Source organism: Lineus longissimus, chromosome 8, assembly GCF_910592395.1.
Source record: "Lineus longissimus chromosome 8, tnLinLong1.2, whole genome shotgun sequence".
Taxonomy (NCBI): domain Eukaryota; kingdom Metazoa; phylum Nemertea; class Pilidiophora; order Heteronemertea; family Lineidae; genus Lineus; species Lineus longissimus.
The window spans coordinates 622,350-644,400 of NC_088315.1; the positions used below are offsets into that span (position 1 = coordinate 622,350).

The following is a 22,051-nucleotide window of genomic DNA, read 5'->3' on the forward strand; positions in this document are numbered from 1 at the left end:
ATGACATGAAATCCAAAGGATCAACGTCTTCGATGATGTGTTATAGATTTCCTGCTTGGCCCTTCTGAAACCATCTCGCATCAGGACAAGACCCTCTTTCACTAAGCACTACTTTTACTTGTAATCCTTCCACCTATATCAGAGTGATTGTTTGAGAACTCATTTTCGTTCTCTCGTCTAAATATTAGTCAACTCTGTAGTGTACACATAAGGTCCCGTTCCACTTCGAATCGTCTGATGAACACGCCAAGTATGTGTTATGGACATGATAGAAGTAAAATTGTCATTTTGCCTTTTCATGTGGATCTCCCGTGGAGTAGCTTAGGGGATCATTGCGTGACTGTCATGGTGTGTGATGACAGACAAGGTGGACGAAGAGCAAAAGGCCCGATATCACCGTGGTACCATGACAACGGGATGGCTTGGTGCAAAACAGAGACAGGGCTTTCAACTGCCGTGATCGATCAGCTGGGCACGAGGAGAGGAGAATCGAATCAATTCTTCCAGACTCGACAAACCACGACATATTTATTTACATTTCAAACTGATTCTTTTGGGTGAATAGAAAGACGAAAGCAAGTGAAAGGAGACGTGCCGCCATTTACAGTCATTCAGTTGTAGACATATCAAACTATCGCCACTCGGAAAATGACATTCCTCAATTCATCACGGATCGTTGCTTTCACCGAGAAAAGATTCACGAATGTTGTTAATCAAATGTCATTGTAATGAATGATTCTATCCGAGATTTCCTAACAATCAGTCGAAAGAAACCCTAGGCGCTAACAACATGTTCAGGAGAAAGCATTAACCGCAGTTCTCAGAGGAGACAAATGTGTCTTTCTCTGCGAGGGGACAGATATTCACACTAGGTTACACCCTCTGAGACCAGCTACCTCAAACATCAATAAAGCAGTGGATGCCTTTAGAAAGCCAGACAGTCTATCAAAGGCCTGTGGCTATCATTTCAATGCTGGAATATCTCCGGTGTGGTTAATGAGACTCATTAGATGGCTTTTGGTTTGATCACCTGAGATAGCATTGATGTCAAGAACCGATTGAAACGAAGACGAGATTGCCATGTCACTTGTCAGCGCCTTGCCGGACCAAACACGATTAACAAGGTTCAATTCGAAAGGCATATAGCCCCATTTAGACTGAGGTCTTGTTCATGGCCCTTGATGGTCTTCACCCTCCACTGGCGCTGGCAAAAGTACAGTTAAGTTAGACAGTTTCACATCATACATTACAAGTCCAGTTCAGCAGCGTGATGAAGGAACTGCCTCAAAACTGGAAGGCCGTTTCCCATTGTTTTCATGGATTTGAAAGTGTAAAACCTGAGAGGCGCGATTTCGTCCAAGACGGTGATTTTCGTGATCAGCATTCTTAGAGCATCGTTATGAGGATATCTGATCCATCAAATCCGCTGTTTCTTTGGACCAAGTTTACTAAAATATTGTCGTATAACGCGCTTAGACACCTTCAATGGCAACAACTGTTAGAAATTGTTTACTGGTTACGTATTTTTTCTTTACTATTATAACGCCTGTCACACTGGTGAAAGCCCGAAGTTTATGCGTTTTGCTTTTTCTTAAAGGTTTGTATACAAACCATGCCTTTTTCAAACTGAACCAATATAGACTTTGAGAGGGTAAACGTTCGAGGAAAACGTTACATTGAATATATTTGTACACTCCGTTATTGCTCGGTTGTGAAGGCGTTGAGTTGGCTTTCACCAGCGTAACACCCGTGTGCGAGAGAGTTTTGTGGGATCGCCACCTTTTGGATTTGACTGCGATCAAGTTGGCTGGCATTGAAAGAGAGCCTTGAAGACTTTACGAGATAGTAGACAAGTTATTGAAGGTAACCTTTGTGCAATATCACACTAACGAGCAACCTGCCCAGAGAGTTGGGGAAAAGTGATGATGGCGGGATGTAAAGATTTCATGTCAAAGATACATGACAAGATGCACAAGTAGTTCACAGCGCCCAACATGTTTCAGCGTCATATAAAGGAACCTCCACCGTTGACTAGAGAAGACCGCTTACCCTTCTCGGTGTCTCCACTGGGAAGCTTTGCCATCTCTTTAAGTGAGTTGGTCTACTACCCGAGTCCATTTCAAATTACATTTGTTGATAAGGTGGATCCTCGTCTTAGTTCTTAAGCGCTGGTTTCTTCCTCAATGGGGAATGACAGAGGAGCTCAGTGATAAGCTATTCAAGGACTCGTTGGTCGTCACCACACGTTATAATAATCCTGAGGGTTCCTAATCAAAACAACGTTATGAGAAAGGAAAAGATCACTGGCGGTCAATACTTAACAACTGCAATTAGGCAGGACCTTTGGACATGAAGTACATAAAAAAAGCCTTCTTCCTTCGATGCACTTAGTACGGCGACCTTGCGCAGAGACCTACTTATTAGAAGAGCAATTCGAAACGGGTGAGAACACCGGGAGCGACGGGTTGAACCAAGTGTCGATCTTGACGGAACTAGTTTCGGTCACTCGGTCAAACGGAGATAATAGCTAAGACATGCTAGCGAATCTAATTCGTGCTAAAAACATTTACCCCATAATTTCATTAGAATTTTCGACTCGCGATGGTCGAAAGGTGAACACCTAGAGCAGAGCCCCCGTTGTTATCTTATTGTTGCCGTTGAAGGCCAACCGTGTTCGCCGTGCGCGCCATCTGGCCACCGTCCAAAGAGGGACGGTGACTTTTTTAAGCGGAGGAACAGATAAAAACGTGTCCATCGATGTTTCAGCGTTCCTAAACACTCAAAAGCGATACTGCCCGGTGCTCGGAGTGTGCGTAATTTGATTAGGCGCAAAGATTAAACAGAAGGGGATGTGTATGCAGAAGGGGGTAGTCTTTGTGAGGATCACTGCGATAAATCGTCCGCTTGCAAAGCGCTTTACGCACGACTTTTTCGGCCAGCCTTTGCTAGGTAAACATAAGGGGAATACCTTAGAACTCAAGTATGACTCTTAATAGGCAGTCTCAGACAAGGAAACAAATAATATCCATGGCGTCATATATAAATGTGCCGGCTTTCTAACCACTTAAGGGTCTTTGAAGCCAATAGGCTTGGAATATGTGCAAGTACTCGAATGGCAATAAAAAGTGTAAATATTTTAATTGAATTACTTCGAGTAAACATGGATAATACCCACATGCATGAAATCACCGGGGGCAACGAAGTAAGGGTCTCCTGTATAGAATACCAACAATTTATTAGAAAAAATACATCGTACTGGTGCATGTATGCGAAAAAAAGGGCGGTTTGTCTGTCAAAGGTGATCTTGATCACCACAGATCTCGAACGGCATTTTGGTTAGTAATAGAGATAGATTACGGTGTGACCCAAAACATCCACTGTGACCTGATCAAAGGAAAATGTTAAAAGTGTCAGTCAAGATAAACTTGTTATGAAGATTTAAAGGGTTTACCTCTTCAATAATCTCGTCTAGCCCATCGTTATAAAAGTCAGACATAGTTGGTGACGTGTTTCAGCAGCTTCTCCTGCTTTTTAGGATATGTCCCAGATACCCGCTACTTATGGAATCTCTCAGTAAAATCCGATTTCTCTAACCCCACATTACACCTCTGTGGTGATACCCAACGTACTTTCTATTAAATTTAAACCGCAACCTCAATTTCACCTGACGACTAGTCTCTGCTTAATATTTAGTCTTATTAATAGAATTATTATATTTTAAGCTGCTTAAACTGTTTACTTGTAACGTATACGCCGCTTTCGACTTTGGACAACATGAGTCGTTATTTCGCCAACTTAGCTATTGGTCTGGTCTCAGTGGGTTAAATTGGTTCTGCATTTTAAGGGAAAGAAAACAGACATCGTCCAAGTTGTCATCATCATCATCATCATCATCATCAACAACACCTACCTTCCTATTGCCCTTTCCTCCTGCGAACCAGGTCTGAGCACGGGGAGGCATGCCGATAATCCGTGCGGGCCGGAGCCCCTCTGCCCGGGTGATGGACTGCCTCGGGCCCACGCGAGGCCCGCCAGTCACCCTGCTACCTGTCACTGATGCTGAAGACATCCAGTCAGCCTATAATCGTATTCTGGTTGATGTCCTCCTATTATTGCAGCAAGGCTTTCAAACTTCTTTCGGAGAATCAACACCCATCTCAACGTCCGGATATTTCTGAAACAAAGATGAACTGCTGTCATCTATTGCATGCATTTAAAAGAAAATACCGACATTACTTGAGTAACGTTTGGAAGAATTAGGCGTTAATAACAGGTGTTGGTCACTACTGGAGTTGAAATTTAGTATTGGATCTTTAGGGCAGGGTGAACATGGGGACAACCATCAACAACTCGAGACGAATTTGGCTCAATAAATTGATCTTTGCGAGTTCTCAGCACCACGTACCCACTACTTAGCCAACAATAACCGATGTGGCCATAAAATATGAATAGTTGTTTTGAACTTTCCTTTCTTGGCAACAGCAACCACCTGGATGTCATTGACCAGCAATCTCCTCTGAAAACATGTGATTGCTTGTCGCCATAACAATATTTCTAGTGAATTCACAATCATTATAACTCACCCACCTTCATTTTTGACGGCACACCTTAATTTGAAATCCATCTTTTTCCTGTCTTATCACATTCCTGCCCTCTAACCAAACCGTCAAAATCAACTTAACCTAACAACTAGACGAATCAACCGACTTAAGCACTACCATATCAATCATCAAATTATTTCATTGATTATGAGAATGACAAGTGTGATTATCACAGAAAAAAGACACGATTTTAGCCGTTCAAATCTCACATCTTACCTACTACGATTAAATCCTCCTCCTGCCGTCTGTCCTCTCTCCCAATATTGCCATATAGGATGATAATGATTAGCCAAGAAACTACAAGATGGGAACCGAAACTAGCTGGATGGATGTCTGCTGATCTAGGCCAGCTTAAGGTCACAGATATCAAAAGAAGAATCAGCTTATTATTTTCTTCAATTGTCCTCCATTCTTCTTATTTTCGCTCCCCTTGAATGATATTCCAAATTAGAACAAGTTCCTCACAATAAAATGTCTGTTACCACCGAAGTTGGATAGTAGTTTTCTCCTCACCGACCACAGGTGGTCTCTAAGGCCCATCTGGAGTACTGTTAGCGCGCCGTGTCTAATGCTAACTGAGCCCATTAATAGCCAGCTAGGCCACTATGCTACATTAGCTATATAGGCTAGCTTGAGCCCTAACAGCGAGACGAGACTGAGATATAGGGCCTTAACAAAAACGGTTTTAGATCGATAGTTATTGGCCTTAATGAGTTTTTCCAAGCATAAAAAACTGATTTTTTAACCTAACTGATCACTGTGGAGCGCATTTTAAGCGCAGGCTAAGTGATATTTCTCATTTTCAGTTTTTTTCGTGTCTGTAACATCGAAACGATATCAATCGACAAAATGGCTACGGGTATATCTTGACTGGAATACATATTTTCGTGACTGGGGCCATTTTCTAAAGAGTACAATTCTAACATATAATAGTGCCCTCCGTTTTCAATATCGTTCCACGTTCAGGAGCCGAGGACTTTGAGAACAATTTTCCATATGACTTCCTGGTTGTTAAGATGTGCTCCTTTACTTTCTATCAATGTGGACACCCTGTACCGCCGATGAAATGCATTTACATAGTTCATGATCATACTTCGTCCTTGAACCCTGGCTCTTCGGAAGGCCTCAGGCGTAAGGCCTCAAGTTAAGGTTTGCGGAACCTGCCTAATGTCTTCCCATGGCCATAGCTCAGTATGCATGCTGTAGAGCAAATACACATTTCTGACAATGCTGGCCAATTGATCAAACAGCAGAACAAAACACTTCACGTAATATGGTGTGGCGCTCGGAGGGTGTGACGTCAAATGTATTGTCCTTGGTCATGACCGGTCGCGGTTGATTTGAACGCCAGTCCGTTGGCGGGTGAACTGCGTAGAACATCGCAGGAACACTTTCTCCGATTTCAAACACAAAAATGCCTTCAATATTTCGGTGATCAAGTGAAACTTCTGCAGCAGAAGGTAGGACCTGGTGGTGTTAATGCTTGATAGTGGTCTGGATTGGGTTCAAAGGGACATTCTTTACTTCTATATCTGGAATCTCGGCCGGGAATCAACTGCGCAGTTAGAGATTTGTACATGTGTATATGTGTATATGTGTATATGTGTCCTATTCAAAACTCATGTTCTGACTGACTCATTTGTTTTGCTTGTGTCAAGATAGGTTATTTTAAAATGTTTTACACAAAAATCATTCGTTTGGCTCCACTATCCCGACTGTGGTGTAGCACCCGACTATAACTGGCATGAATAGGGAATACGCTGGTTATGGATGTCAGATAGTGGTTCCCTGACTTTTGCAAACAATTTCACTGGGCGTATCCCACGCGGCGACACCAAGGACCGCTGGCTGATCTATTGATATGTTCGTAGCAGGGTGTCAAAGTCGGAGAGACGAAGAGCCACTCGTCTCTTGTAGGGGGTTCATTGGAAGTGTTTGCATTTGTTAGCCTATTAAACACGGGATTTTAATCTTTCAGTTTTGGGTTTGGCGGAGAAAACTAATCTTACATAAGTCCCAGAACAATATCATATGTCTTTATGGCAATATTTATTACTGGGACCCAGTACAGTGCCGTTCTATCCAATATTCTTGAGGCTGTTGGAGAGACTTCTTGTTTAAACAGTACCATTCCGCCCCCTCTAAGGCATAACAGTGGTAACTTATAAACACAAGATTTTAATCCTTGTCTAGGGTGTCTTTGAGAGAACTGATCACACACAATTCCCAACCTACTCGTCAGCCAGCTGACAGATTACCTGGGTCGAACGTGTTGCTGAGATGTTTTTGAAGAGATACTTGTGGCTGTTGGGGAGACTTCTTGTTTAAACAGTACCATTCCGCCCCCTCTAAGGCATAACAATGGTAACTTATAAACACAAGATTTTAATCCTTGTCTCGGGTGTCTTTGAGAGAACTGATCACACACAATTCCCAACCTACTCGTCAGCCAGCTGACAGATTACCTGGGTCGAACGTGTTGCTGAGATGTTTTTGAAGAGATACTTGTGGCTGTTGGGGAGACTTCTTGTTTAAACAGTACCATTCCGCCCCCTCTAAGGCATTCATTGGTAACTGATACAGTGACTGCGAAGAGAATGCAGGTTGAACACAAGTTATTAGCATTACGCATTCCTGATTAAAGTCCTTTCACAAGGCTTCAGTCTGTTTTGATATCAGCGAGATTTGTATATGTGTATATGTGTATACGTGTGTATGTGTACATGTATATGTGTCCTATTCAAAACTCATTTGTTCTGACTGACTCGTTTGCTTTGCTTGTGTCAAAATAGGTTATTTTAAAATGTTTTACACAAAAATCATTCGTTTGGCTCCACTATCCCGACTGTGGTGTAGCACCCGACTATAACTGGCATGAATAGGGAATACGCTGGTTATGGATGTCAGATAGTGGTTCCCTGACTTTTGCAAACAATTTCACTGGGCGTATCCCACGCGGCGACACCAAGGACCGCTGGCTGATCTATTGATATGTTCGTAGCAGGGTGTCAAAGTCGGAGAGACGAAGAGCCACTCCTCTCTTGTAGGGGGTTCATTGGAAGTGTTTGCATTTGTTAGCCTATTAAACACGGGATTTTAATCCTTCAGTCTTGAGTTTGGCGGAGAAAACTAATCTTACATAAGTCCCAGAACAATATCATATGTCTTTATGGCAATATTTATTACTGGGACCCAGTACAGTGCCGTTCTATCCAATATTCTTGAGGCTGTTGGAGAGACTTCTTGTCTAAACAGTACCATTCAGCCCCCTCTAAGGCATAACAGTGGTAACTTATAAACACAAGATTTTAATCCTTGTCTCGGGTGTCTTTGAGAGAACTGATCACACACAATTCCCAACCTACTCGTCAGCCAGCTGACAGATTACCTGGGTCGAACGTGTTGCTGAGATGTTTTTGAAGAGATACTTGTGGCTTTCGGAGAGACTTCTTGTCTAAACAGTACCATTCCGCCCCCTCTAAGGCATTACAATGGTAACTTATAAACACAAGATTTTAATCCTTGTCTCAGTGGTCTTTGAGAGAACTGATCACACACAATTCCCGGTTGTCGGGAACTTGACCGTTTTTGGAAATGCTTCCAGTCGAGGTTTTTCATCGTGCCACCACGGATTTAAAGTCTGGTATAAAGACCTGGTATTAGTATTGCTACCTGCTATTCTGATTGACCATTAGCGGTCATCATGTTACTGCCAGGAAAGCTGAAGTGGCTGCCCAAGACTCTCATTGGGATTGTCAACTGGAAGATGGGCCTTCTTGAAAATCATTGGAAGGAAATATCGATCTTTACTCTGAGCTTAACACTGATGTTAACCTTGATCTGTCTCATAATTTCAGAGGTGCTGCACCATGAGCCTGGCCAATGAGGTGTGAAAGAGAGAATGGTTAGTGCCAGTCTTCACAATGACGAGGTGGGGCTTGCACTGGTTAAACAGGTAGGAATTGTGTAACCAAGCTTCCATATTTAAACAAAAGGAACTTCCAAATGTGAACACGCGTGTCTAGTAATGGGCTCTTTTGAACGACTTACCAGGGCAGCAACTCAAACGTGTGCACAATCATAGTGGCACGCAACAAATGGATAGTAGAACACAATCCACGTGTATATCAGATGAAGACAGGTTTTTCCCCAAAATGCTGGTCTGCTCCCAAATACATACAACTTTGAAGCTGTAGTTTTGAACCAAACTCGCTATGGAATTTATAGGATGACGCTTCTGAGACACTCCCTCTTATATCGACATGTCTTATTTCATCTTCAGGGCCACCTCAGTGGAACCATATTCTAACCCGACACAAAGCAATCGAGAAGGACACAGGGAGACATTGCTACACGAGGACACGAATCCTCTCAAACTGTGGCGCCACCTGTTCCCACATGCAGTGTCGAGACGGAGCTTCCTGTTTTACATTATTTGAAAAGCCTATTTGTGATTTTCATTTAACAGATCAATAAACCAAAGTGTTTAGTAGGTGGGACGTTTGAATTTGTCCTGACCATCGCAAATAAAGAATGGAATGTTTCACAATACAGGTTGCTGTTTGTCTCTTTATGTAATCAAGGTTGACTTTGATCTCCTGCTCTCCTCAGAGGAGATAGCTACACAAAACTAGAATCCTGGAGAAGACACCCTGGATCATGTCACATCTAATCGAGACAAGGTACACCCTGTACAGATTATATGACACATTCATCTTGTAGAGACATGTTACACCCTGTACGTTTCATCATAATGGCCCCTTCCTAACCAAGGACAATATGTATCTCCAGCTGTTCACCTTGATACGTAGTGAAATCAATGAGACAGCGGACTTTCCCCAGTGTTACACCAGTAAAGTTGGCTTCTCGCAGATGACTGGTATGTCCCGTGTCCTCCTTGGTCGTGGTCGATATTCTCAACCACTCCTCCCCCCATCCGCCTCATTATTACATGTTCAGGAATGACGCGAACATGATTCACACGAGCCCGGATCATTGCCGATACACCAATTAATAAGTGATTAGAATGCTTCTTTCCAATCTGTTCATTCCCAGGTAGTTGACATATCAGTACCACGCGTTCACCTCATTTGACTCAATGAGGGCGTTATTCGGGCGTGCTCGAACTCGATGCATCCCAAACAGTTCCATTTGTCTATAAGTGTGGTGTGTTAGGAGTCACAAAATATCACAAAATCAATGAGTCAGATGGTGTATTTCTGATGATGTGGTGTAGTATAGTGTGAGTGTTCCTTATTCATACGGACTGCGTTGCCACCTTCCTTGAAGTGATCTTACCCCTGCATTCTGGTTGTGACGTTGTCCTCAAAAGACCAATTTGGGATGAAACGAATTCATAACTAATCACCAGAAATATACTCCGCTGAATCGAAACCTCTCTTATACTTTCGGGTAGTACGGGGCTAAGCACGTGTTTTATCGCAGCATGAGTCACATGTGGGCAAAATCGATATGTCATTCTGTTTTACAGATCAGAATCCGAGACCGGCTGACATCCATAGTGTCCTCGCCATTGCCCGAGCGGAGACATAGCTTGATACGGGGCTGCGCGGCGCAGGGGTTTCTGTCCTCGCTTGCTTTTAGTTCTGGAATACGCCGGTCCGATTTTGTGCCGCCACATCGTGTTGAAATGAGTTGGCGATAGTTTTGTAAGGTGAAGACTGATTGATGTGGTAATTGCCTAAGTTATTGATATTTCATAAGATTCTTTCGGACTGTATGGAGCTTTTCAGGAAGGAATACGACCAAAGATAAGGGACAAGCATTAAAGAGCTTGGCGAGACGGTAAGGTCTAATAACTGACATTGTTGTATCTTTGGCTCATTTCGTAAACGTCACTTAGAAAAAGGCCGACATACGAAACCTTCAAGAAGTTTATAACTTCAAACATGATATCATGGCAAGACAGCGAGGTCGTGTGGGTCTCTCTTTGTGCCGCACCCCTCCCACTACGCAGGGTACAGGCTCACGATCCTACTGATGAAGTCTTTTTGACTTTCGCTTAATCATCAGAACTCCAAACTACTTTTAGCTGTCTCAATGGGTTAGATAAGATTCGACACTTCTAAGTGATTCACTTTCAAAGTGGATAAAATAAGAGTATCTTAGTTCCATGAACAAACTAGACAGGTGACTTCTTTATCAGTTGTGAGCCAATTAGTCATCATATAATGAGCGGAATTTCAAATAAGTGGGTGAGAAAATCTATAACACAAGGACCGTTGTTCAATGTTCAAAAACCTATTACTTTTGATAGGGTTTTGTTGCTGATTTGTATGAACTCCAAGTCGACTGATATCGGAAACGCCCCGATCAGGTAATACATGAAATAGGTCCTGATTAATTAACATTCCATAGTTGATGAGGAATCTTACTAATGATCATTAAACATTTGAATATACTTCACCGTTTGCTTTGTCATGGCCAAGGACCTCCAAGAATGTCGGGTACAGTGAGGTGGAAGCATGTGTCCACGTGACCAGTCCACACACGTTAAGGGTAAAATCGAAGGCAAAAACGGAATTCGCACGAAACGGTGCCCGATGTGAGGAGTGTTCTTGGTGTTTTCCTTTTGATTCGTATGCCTACAGTGCCGTCCGACGGGGAACACTGATACAATACTGAAGTTGGCTGTTTTGGACGGGTTTCCTCTGAATGATATGATTGCCAGATGCTGCAGTGAATCAAGAAGTGACTCCGTATTGATTTTACTATTTCTAGATTGTGTATTCCTCCACGGCTAGTATTTCTTTATTGATATGCTATAATAGAACCTCGTGGTAGACATCTAGTTAATGAGTAGGAAATTGGGTTGATTAAGTGGGATGATTGATCACGCAGGCTGATTAAGTTTCTTTGTGGAGGCTGAGTTTTTTAATGGTATTTTGTATTAAAAAGGAAACTGCCAAGGAAATCAAAGTCTGGAGAAGAAAAGAAGCAAGCACCACATTAACACAGTCAGTAAATGGACGTTCTTTCGCCAAAAACACTATACGTACTGGCGCCCTTGCTGGTCTTCCGAAGGACAGTTAATCAATTGATGTAAAACTCTGACACGTTCGCTATCATATGCAGTTTGTTAATACAAAGCATTACAATAGTGAGAGAAGTAGTGATACTTACCCCCCCCCCCCCCCCCCGCAGATACCACGCCACCTGAGAGCTACAATAAGGTTGAGCTGATGGCTGCTATCAACATGGCCTGATGCGGTTGTTTTGTGAGAAAACCAGAAAAGGCACATTGGTCCCATATTATGAGCAAACATAGCAACTATTCAACGACGCAATTTCCACCTCTGAATTGTAAATCAAGAGATGAAAACTAATATCGAATGAAATTATTGTTATTGCGCCAGAGACGCAAAGGTGAAATAATAGCCCGTAACCATAACATCATTGATCAGAGCCGAGATACGGGTTGAATGCTCTTTCTCTTCGCTTGGTTCGATAACATAGACTGACTAGTGGTTGGAAGTCGCCACGAGTTACAGATTCAACACCTTAAAAAGTGAATCGCGTAAAGCAAGAGATTGTGTATTACAATTTCAATTTCAATGTGTATTTAATGATGATGTATCTATAGCATTTAGTATTTATCGAGTTGAATATTAAAATAATCTTACAATGTTCTATCGTGGACTATCTTAATGACGATGGCGCACTGTGCGCTCTGATGTACTTACATGTACTGTTAAAGGGAAAATAACATCATGCCATTTCGTGTCACGAAATAGTTCGTACCTGCTACCACCAAGTGACGGTACTGAGGTCCTTCAATGACCTAAAATTCGCTAAACGAAATCGCTTTTGATTGCCATTATTCATTTTGTTGTGCGCACATAAATCACCCTTTCTTACTTACAAATTAGTGGATTTTGGCATCGTTTTATATCATTCTTTGCGTTGTCATTATATACAAGTAGAGTGTCAATATGTTTTCGGCAGAGGTCAAACCAAATCTCTGGGGTCATTTGAAGACAATAAAAAGACTTGGCAAGATACTCGAGTTTACATTAATAAATCATCCTAAGGTAAAGTCAACCACCCACGTGTATTGCTTACTTTCAATAAAACTGGGCCAAGTTAGCAAATTGTACATAAGTTCTGACAATCATCTCTCATTGTGTAGGTGTTTTATATGCTCAAATAACTCGTGACAACTCCAGGAGACCAACTCGCTAACGGTTAAATATGATGAGAACACCCAATGGTAAAGAAGACATCAGCCGGGAAAGGGGAAAAGAGTATTGTAAGCTACATATGTAGACTGTCTTTGTACACACCGTACTTAAGCTTATCCCAGCATCAAGATTGTGACTTTGTCCTCATCGAGACCAATTCATAGTTAGGTTAGTTGAATACTGCTGAAATGAGTACAGCTGAAGCAAAGACGAATACTGAGAGATTATAAGAAAATGATCGGGTTTATCAGTGGCTTTAGTTATTCCTTGAATGAAGAGGCCAAATGTCAGTGGTTGCTGTGGCTAACCCAACACTTAGTGACATCCTCTCACGTCTCATCATGCCGCAGACCCCTAGTGCCGCATGTAAAGATTTCCGTGTAATAAATCTGAAGGGTCAAGGCTTTTATTGATATCCATGTTGTCACCAATCGGACACATTGGCAAGTAGGGATCTCCACAAGTCAAGGTGGCAATAAAAATGTTGTAAATGGTACTTATAATTGTGGTATTCATATATGAACACAGGTTATCTGGAGATATTGATGATAAATCACGTATTGAATGGATAAATGAGGAATCAGCACAATTAGATACCAAGTTTTATAGTATTCGACTAAAGTACGTGGAACCTTTTACTAAATTTCGATTTACCTACTGAAGATACATACATTTTCAGTCATTGGCCATGTCAGCCAAGTCTCTCCTGTTCCGGCAAATTGTTGAAGATAATGAAACGATAGACCTGCCTAGCCTGTCTGGCAAGTGTGCCCAAAGATCGCTGACAGTTGAAAGCTATTCTGGCTGACCCGTGATCCAGTGCTTGAAGTAGATTTTAATCGGCTATGTTACATGAAGCCCAGTCGATCTAAGAGAGAGTGGCTCATTCGATTGGAGGATTCTTTGTTTCATCTTCAAGCATATTTAAAAAAGTTGTCAAGATTTGCCAATAAATTGCTGCCTAATACAGGTCTACAACGTTACGGAATTTAGTGAATATTCGGATTTCATGTCTCACTTTAACTTTATTTTCGACGTTTACAAGTGTTTAACCACAGTCACCACAGAGGCCAATGCATCACTTGGACCAACAATTCGAAAGGCGAAATGCTTTCAAGTATTTCCGGTACTTGAAATTGAAAAAGTAGGTTGTCTTTTATCAAAATGTCTGATCTAAAAAATAATCAAAAGAAAAGAACGAAAAAGAATGCGTGTCTCGTGACCTAGTTTAGCGTGAGGTATGACTTTATATCAACTGTAAATCAACTCGATATCGAAGAAAACGTTGCTCCATTTGATCAGGTATCTATCATTCTATGTAAAACATGTAAATCTTATTATAATGATTGACTCCCCAACACATCAGTTTAGACGGTGATTCACAACGCCACGTACCTTCGTGGGTCAAGGTTTAACTCCTCCAATGGTCATGGTTTAAGCCCAGTTTCTGCCTATAGATAATGCAGATGAACAGATGGAGATCACCTTGTCACTTCTAGCTTATGACCAATCACAAAACCATTACCAGAATTCTGAAAGGCTGTTTCAAACAAACGTACGCAGTGAACTCAGCAAATATATACGTATAATGAAATTGTAAGCATCCATAGGATATGTTTCATTCCTAATGGCCTGGTTTGAGGTGGAGAGCCATGCGGCCGGAATGTACCTTTACCACGGTGAAGATTGTCTAAAACTGGTTAAACAGCCTTACATTTCTTGTCAAGAGTTTTCCCGTCCTGTGACCACAATGCTCGGATGTTTACCCTGCCGAGCTCTTAGAGTGTTACACATTGTGAGATAGAAGTACTTGGACACGGCTGTGCACCATTTATCGGCCATCAGCGTGTCCCAGATATAGGGACCAGGCAGCGAATGCCGTACAATTCTTTCTAAGGTTTGAATACACAACGTTAGGGTGAAAGGTGACCTCGCGAATCGTATGTCGCCCGCTCTTTGGAAATGACCTGTTCGTTGTTCAAGTCACGCATGAAAAGTGAACAGTGACACGTTACATGAGAAAACGTTACATGTGAACAGTCAGTTAACTTGTGACAAGTGACCCATGACAAATGACAGCGTGAATCATATATAACTCCTTCCAAGGAGGTTTGTGATCACGCCTTTCAGCCAACTCTACCTAATCTGGCACCAGTCTCTGGCAGGTGAAAACTTAAATGCTGCCTGCAGGAATCAACACGTTCCCCTTCGCCGATCATATGAGAGCCGATATGTCATCAAGGTGAGACAATACCAGGAACCGAAATGACATGAACACATAATTAACGATAACGAATCTCAATTTCATTGACCAAGTAAACACTTTGACAGGTTACTAATCTAAAGTATTGATGGTTTGTCAGGTTTTAGGGTTTGTCTTCTGGGTTGGCTAATTATCTACTATATCTCAATAACATGATAATTCCTAAATGAGTCAACCGTTCAAATGTAGTTCTTTCTTTTTCGATATTGTCAATGACATTTATAGCTCTTGCTCGTGTTGGCGTGGGAATCCTACATCTCGAGATAAACGCCATAATTGTTTATTGTTATCTTTCATCGCCGTCTCAAATTGAGAGGAAATTTGATCAACTTGACCTAGTCATGAATACTCTGATGAACAATGAAATGGTGAATCTAATTGGACGAGACAAAAGGAAGTTGCATCAATTCTACTTGTGATTGGCTCACCCCAATGACATCCTCGATTGATTAGTACGTGTGATTGGACAATAGTATGGGCAGTCTCACCAATGTGGCCATTTCCATGTAAGCACATGGTATTTGCATTTTCGGTGTGCCCCTCTGTGCGGACCTTCGGAAAGAGTAATGTTTCAATCCCCCACCGGCAAAAGAGTGAAATTGCGAGAATAAGGCCAATGCTGTGTATTCAAGGCCCAAGTTTCTCTGAGACGTTCGAAAACTGTGCCGTGCAGGTCAATCAAAAAATCATGAATGTAGACTCTTGATCGTGAGAAATACCTGTCAGAACTGTCATAGGCCTTCAGCCACGGTATCCTGTGCAAGGCAAACAACACCCATTCTGGTTTTCTGTCATTTTCTCAAGGAGGAAACAGACTAAATGTGAAAGTCAACGCCAAATTTGGGTCAGCTTCGTTTGATGTGTAAATAGGTAAAGGTGGTCTTCAATGCGATGATTTGTAAGTCAACAACTGCACTGCAAATATCAACAGATGACGAAGAAAGCATCTTCTTTTCCTCATTCAGAATTTCTAGTGACCTTGACCTTAGCTGAATAACCCTTGAGACAAGATATGTGTTATTTCAGGGTCCTGCATCAATACAACACGGAAACCATGTTGCTGCCAAACCAGATACATACCAAGCTAAATAGTTTGCAACCAACTAGCAAAATCCGCTTTCTGACCTTTCTAAACTTGAAAATGACATTTAACATAACTTTCTCTGGTGATCTTATGGTGAAATGAATACAGGTGTGAAGTTCACGCACTCTGCTTTGGTGTTGTCGTCGCGGTCATTGTGGTCACTTGATGGCAATGAGTACTAAAGAAAGATTGCCAAAGAGAACTCGAAGCAATACGCTAAAGTTTACGATCGATGTTGTGCAGGACATATCCAAATACTCACGAAACCCCATCGATATAGACCTGGATAATACACGGAAGACAGACATACTTCATTTCCTTATTACTGTACATTGCATTCTCCTGAAGGTACACTAGGGTTTCTTGAAAATTCAAATTCAAATCAGTCCAGCCATTGAGTTAACACCTTTAACGCCAATCACCCGCAAAGCTGATCAAAACTCATGAAAATCGATTAAGTAATCCAACCATCAAATAAACTTATCGATGACGGCATTGATTTGTGGACACAGCAATGTTTTGTGGTGTCAGCCATTAGTGTTTGCTCGGACGACACATGCTGTGATAATTGCGTGATTTGATATTGTGACCAAAGTCTTCGATAGCCTATCTTGTGGTAGTCAGTTAGTTGTGCAAGTTCAATGATAGCTCGGATTCTTCTCATAGAGGTGAGTGGTTTCGTCAACATGTCGGCATTTTGCGATGGTTTGTGGGGTCTTCTCTTCTTGTGATCATCTGGGACTGTGTACCTCGGATATAGCTTCAGCGAGATCTTTTCGCGAAATCTTGCAGTGGTCGCGAGATTTCACCAGACTGAATAGGCGGGTAGAATCATTAGTATTCTCGGACGAGTTTGTAAGATAGCGTCGAAATCACGTCGCCAACTTTTCCTTTGGCCCTCATAAGCTTCTGCAATCCCCCTTTTCCGAGATTCTCTCCGAGTTGAATAAAACATTTGCTGCAACCATGTTGTTTTCAAAAATGTTTGATTCCATGTTTGGCTTAGGTTGGTACGCAGTGAGCCACCTTGTCGCCACTGACTGATGTAAGGTCTTATGAGATATGTCGCTCTTCGATTGTTGGCTCGTGGCAATATATCACGAGAATCGTATCCATTCTTCCACACGCAATAAATGTCCAAATCAATCGTAGTTCTAATCATGTGGTAACGAATAGATAACAATAAGCTGTTGATGTTTAAAAACCTTGTTAATTAAACTGACATGAAAATAAAATCCCCGTTTGATAAGGATGTCTGGTTTATCCTGCCAACCGTCCTATTCAAGTTGCTTTAAGTTGTGGACAAACTGCATTTTGGTAATTTACCGCTATTGCATGTTCTGCACAGTTTGGATTCGTTATCCTTGAAAAAGGCCGATATTCTCTGGCAATTTCAACCTTTCCACACTATCAAAAGGCCTAAAGGTGCCGTGTTTGTTGGATTATGGTGCATGGATGGCGCGCAACCAAAGGCCCGCTATTTGCACCACTTTTGCATGAATATATCAAAATTTGTTTAGCCGAGTAATGTGATTGCATTGTTAGAAGATAAACAATCATTTTACTAAGCTCATAGTTAGATAAATAAAAAAGTGGATCATGTGATCCATGTGGCAGTGGGCTTGCGGCACGTTGCCTGGTATTCACCGCTGATTCTTGAAGTAATGTATTTGAAATCACACTCTCGCTCTCGTGACAAGCTCCATTTTGAGTTGAGTGTGTCGGGTAACATAATAGGCCTAGAAATGCCCTAAGGAAATGCCTCAAATTTAAATTTGTTCTTCTGAGCCCATGAATGAATGTGATATTTGTGAATGGAACACCCTCGAGCTGCTTCTATAAAACTATTAAATTCATCTTGTGCTTACTGGCGTCACGTATCGAATATTAGTTACGATATAGGACTATATGGTCGTCTGCCAGTGAAAACTAAATTTTGCCCAGCAATACCCGACAGGTGAAGTTCTACTTTTAGCCGGACCCACACCCAGAGTCTGACCAGCCCTCCCCCATTAAAGCATTGTCTGACCGTATCTTGGCATTTAATCACTAATGATGTCAGCTATTAAAGGCAGCCTGGCGGCAGTAACAAGGTTTCCTTCCCGGCGATTGGTATTAGTCTCGACCCTCAGATACATGATGGCCAAGGGCCGGGTAGGGGTTTTCTTGGAGTGACGGGTTGATGATCGTCACAACCCTCTCTGACGTCAAGTGTCTTCTCATCAGACACCCGAGATCAAGGCCACCCGAAGCTTCTATTCCAATAGCAATAAAGGCTTTTTCGAGAAGCCTTTGGTCGACTTTCCTACTTCAATCAACTTTGTGTTATGAAGCAGTTCACTTACGGTGAACCTACTCGATCAGTAAGACATCCATGCAACTACGTTGTCGCATGTAAACCAAATATGTAGAAAACCGTGGCCTTACTATTCCTGCAAATGCGTGTATGTTCCCTTAAGGTTTCAAGATCTCTTGACAGATAATCCCTGTCACCCTAAACTCCCCAAGGCGACTGTGACAAAACCACAGAATAGTCTGATATAGTGCTAACCTTGCATCAGACAATGGCTCACGGATGGTTGATGGACAGCTCCGCCACCAGAACCATCGCTCGCACGGCACAACTTTGGTCGCATTAGCCCGCGGACAAAGGAACAGCACAAAGAGTGACGGGCGGACAAGGCCCCAACACTAACGGGTGAAGAGCCATTCCATCGAGTATCTCACCCATCAATAGAGAATTTATGGCGAGAATCAATGGACCAACCTATTCTTCTCAAACACAGTGTCTTTATCAAATTTACCGTTTAAATGAGCACATTTGTTGTACTGGGCGGGGTAGAGGTTCTGTCCTTGTATACCAGGCATGGCCTTGCATAGTTTGTGAATTTCTCGCCGATATGACTGTGATATGACACCCGACCACCCAGCGGCGGAATAGGTGAATACACAGCCTGCTTTATTATCGCCCTGACATTCGTTAGTGAGAGTTGAGCTGCGGTTAGCCGCGCTTGATATCAACAAAAAGGGAGCGTACCAATTCGACTATAATTGGATATATCCATATCCCATAACCAGTTTTCTTTGTGTCGGTAGTTTTCCAACTGTGTTCGATTCTTTTTTGGATATACTGAAGAGTGTCTGATGCTTTCATTGAAATGGATATTACCGCTATTCATAAGTAAGACAGTCGGTTCTAACTTACAAGACATTGTCGTCTACCACAGTAAAATATATGATATGTGTGTTAGGTTTTTTCTGGGATCTCGCTTTTAACTAACTTGATACTCTAAAAGGTGTCAAGAAGGTACTAGTGGGACACTTGGTCCGCACTCTTTGTGACAGGGTCGTGTTGTATACATTAAGTGGTAAGTTTTATAAAATCGCAGGTATTATATGCTTCAAAATTCAGTCAATATTGAAATTTGAGGAGAAAAAAACTACTTAAAACTACTGAATTTCAGCCCAGTTGGGTCGAAGCTGGAGCGAGTAGAGTTGACTTGTATTTTATTTTTATTGTACTTTCAGTCTGAATATTCTGTAAAGACAGGACGATACGATCATAAACAGTGGTGGAAACATCGGCCAAACAGATCTTAAGTAAGGATTAACACATCTTGATCATTTAATTGGATGACTACACTTGGCATTGGCTACTATTACGTTCACGCGAGAGCTTTTCTCGGATCAGGAACACACCGACATAAAGCGATTGATTAATGATTCAACAATGAAGGTAGGCATCATTTTATCCAACAAATGGCTCCCTAGGTTTGTCGATTTCCTTCCTTACTGTAGCACATCTTTCGCAATTCATTAGATACTGGCATCGCTGAGATAAAACTAGATATAAAGACAAACGTTCGACTCTCGTATCTTTGGTATGTCACATCATCACCCAGGTCGTCACCTGCATCTGTTATCCAGTCCAAGGGCAGGTATCGAACTTGACGAAGCCATAACAACAAAACGTTTGTAAAACACTGATATTCAATAATCCAGTAAATATTACGAATGGAAGGTGAACAACAAAACAAATAGGCAAATAAACAAAGAGTGACGTGTATCTGAACATGAGCGCTTTTCAATCCCTGGATATCTCATACATTATGAAATCAATTATTCTAAGCCATGGGTTACGCCCAGAAAATTAGTCTCGTAGGTTTCATTCGCGTTGTCATTCAATCTCTTGGTATGGCCGTATTTTGAAAGCAAACCAATACCTTTCATCATTACCCACCTTGGGTGAGAGAAGGCATTTAAATCGAAGTTTTAAAATACAGCAATACCAGAATACAGATTACACAGGTAGAACAAAATGAACAATGACTTCGACAGCGCTGACAATCATCATCAAAGAAAACTTATAACACGCAATTGACATCATTCATTACATTTCATTTGTTGGTTGGGTTCCATGTGTTACCTGGTAACCAGTCCCAAGTGAGTGAGAATTAATTGCATGGATACCGATCTGATGTAACTCGAGACATCCTCAGCCGAGAACAATGAAGGTCTGTGTTGATGAAAGTATCTATTCGTCCTGAAATGAGACAAGAGTGTCTCGTGTACCCTACTATTACTAGGGCAAAGATACTCACGAACATGAACACTGAGAGATGACGATGATGCTTCAGCCATCTTAAGTTCTCGAATTCGGGGGAGAGAAAATCGGCTCTTTCTCACCAATGTCTACGGAAGATGACCAACAACAATGGCTCCAATGCCTGCGAGCATTGGCAAAGAATCAATAATTGTCACAGAGGTCAGGCATGTCAGGGAAGACACGGGGAGATGACACTGCCATTTGATACTCAGAATGACCCTCAGACAATCAATCCCATGGTCTAATCTGGCGAAGAGATCACGATTGCTAAAACAGGAATAGACAGTTGTGGAAGAATGCAAAGGTGTTTGCGCTGTTGCAATGGCTTGTAATTTCTGAGTGGCTAGGCGACGGCGATGGGTCCTGACCTGAGGCTGGTTAAATCTAGCCTTTCTTTGATTGACAGATTCGGCGTTGTCTTCTTTGCAGTCAGCACTTCTGCTCGCTACATTTCTGTTTAACATGCATATAGGAATATGAAAAGAACTAAATAATGAAGATGACAACATCTTGCCTTCATAATACGAGCGAGTTTTCTCTCCTTGAAGTGGCAATCAATTCTGCACTGTTGCCGAGATCGATCAGTGCACTGCACCTGATGAACTGCCATCATCAATATGAAGAAACACAATACCTGAGGAAATTAGTGATCGAAGCACGCTCGGGTATTGAGAGAAAAATCAAGTGCGGTGTAATCGATAACAAGGTGGTTATGAAAGAATCGGCGTTAAGTACCGCAAGGAGTTGAACTTGATTGGCGAGACACACCATCCGTCGTGTAAGAAGTCCTCCATGCTTTCTCCAAGTAGAAGGAGTGAAACCAGGCTGGAGTAACTTCTGTTATACTTGAGATGGGTTTCTTCAAAATAACGTGTTTCATTGAAAGGTCATTGAGGGAATGTACACACTGTGATTTCCAACCAGAAAACATGCAAAATAAATTCTCTAAAAACTCGTGACATTGGTCCTTCTGCGGGAGCATCTGGCTGAAGTAGTACTCCCAACGCCCACGTATGAATGTCCGTTCAACACAAGAGCACTTACACATGGCTGCCTTCCGGTTTGCCCGATACGATCACGTGACTTTAATGACAGTCATGTGACTTTAATGGTTCTCGAGATATCAACCTTTCATTTGATTTGCGGTTCACGAGACGGCCAAGGTCAGCTAAGTTGAAAATGAGGCATTTGTTCTGCTTTTGAGTAGTTCAAAAAAGGAAATCATTGTTATAAATAAACTGAATTCATTAAGAGGCAAACAAATATAACATGATATTTCCTCTTGAAATAAAAGGG

At 41.9% G+C, this 22,051-nt stretch overlaps 1 protein-coding gene and 1 long non-coding RNA gene across 4 annotated transcripts in view; both read left to right on the top strand.

Annotated features, from left to right (window-relative positions):
- The first annotated feature begins 5,943 nt into the window (after positions 1 to 5,943).
- LOC135492866 (uncharacterized) lies at positions 5,944 to 9,150 on the top strand. The gene is made up of 3 exons (XR_010448143.1): positions 5,944 to 6,061; positions 8,459 to 8,556; positions 8,884 to 9,150. It is a non-coding gene; the product is annotated as an uncharacterized LOC135492866 (long non-coding RNA).
- Positions 9,151 to 10,294: 1,144 nt separating this feature from the next.
- Positions 10,295 to 22,051, top strand: part of LOC135492371 (ras association domain-containing protein 9-like) — a 28,728-nt gene continuing 16,971 nt past the window's right edge. Inside the window, exons 1-2 of one of the 3 annotated variants that reach the window (XM_064778808.1) lie at positions 10,295 to 10,406; positions 19,678 to 19,885. The gene's annotated coding sequence lies outside the window, so the exon portion shown is untranslated. Of the gene's footprint in view, positions 10,407 to 16,704; positions 16,818 to 18,868; positions 19,518 to 19,677; positions 19,886 to 22,051 lie in introns of those variants that run through there. The other 2 variants (XM_064778810.1, XM_064778809.1) reach the window with 2 other exon arrangements.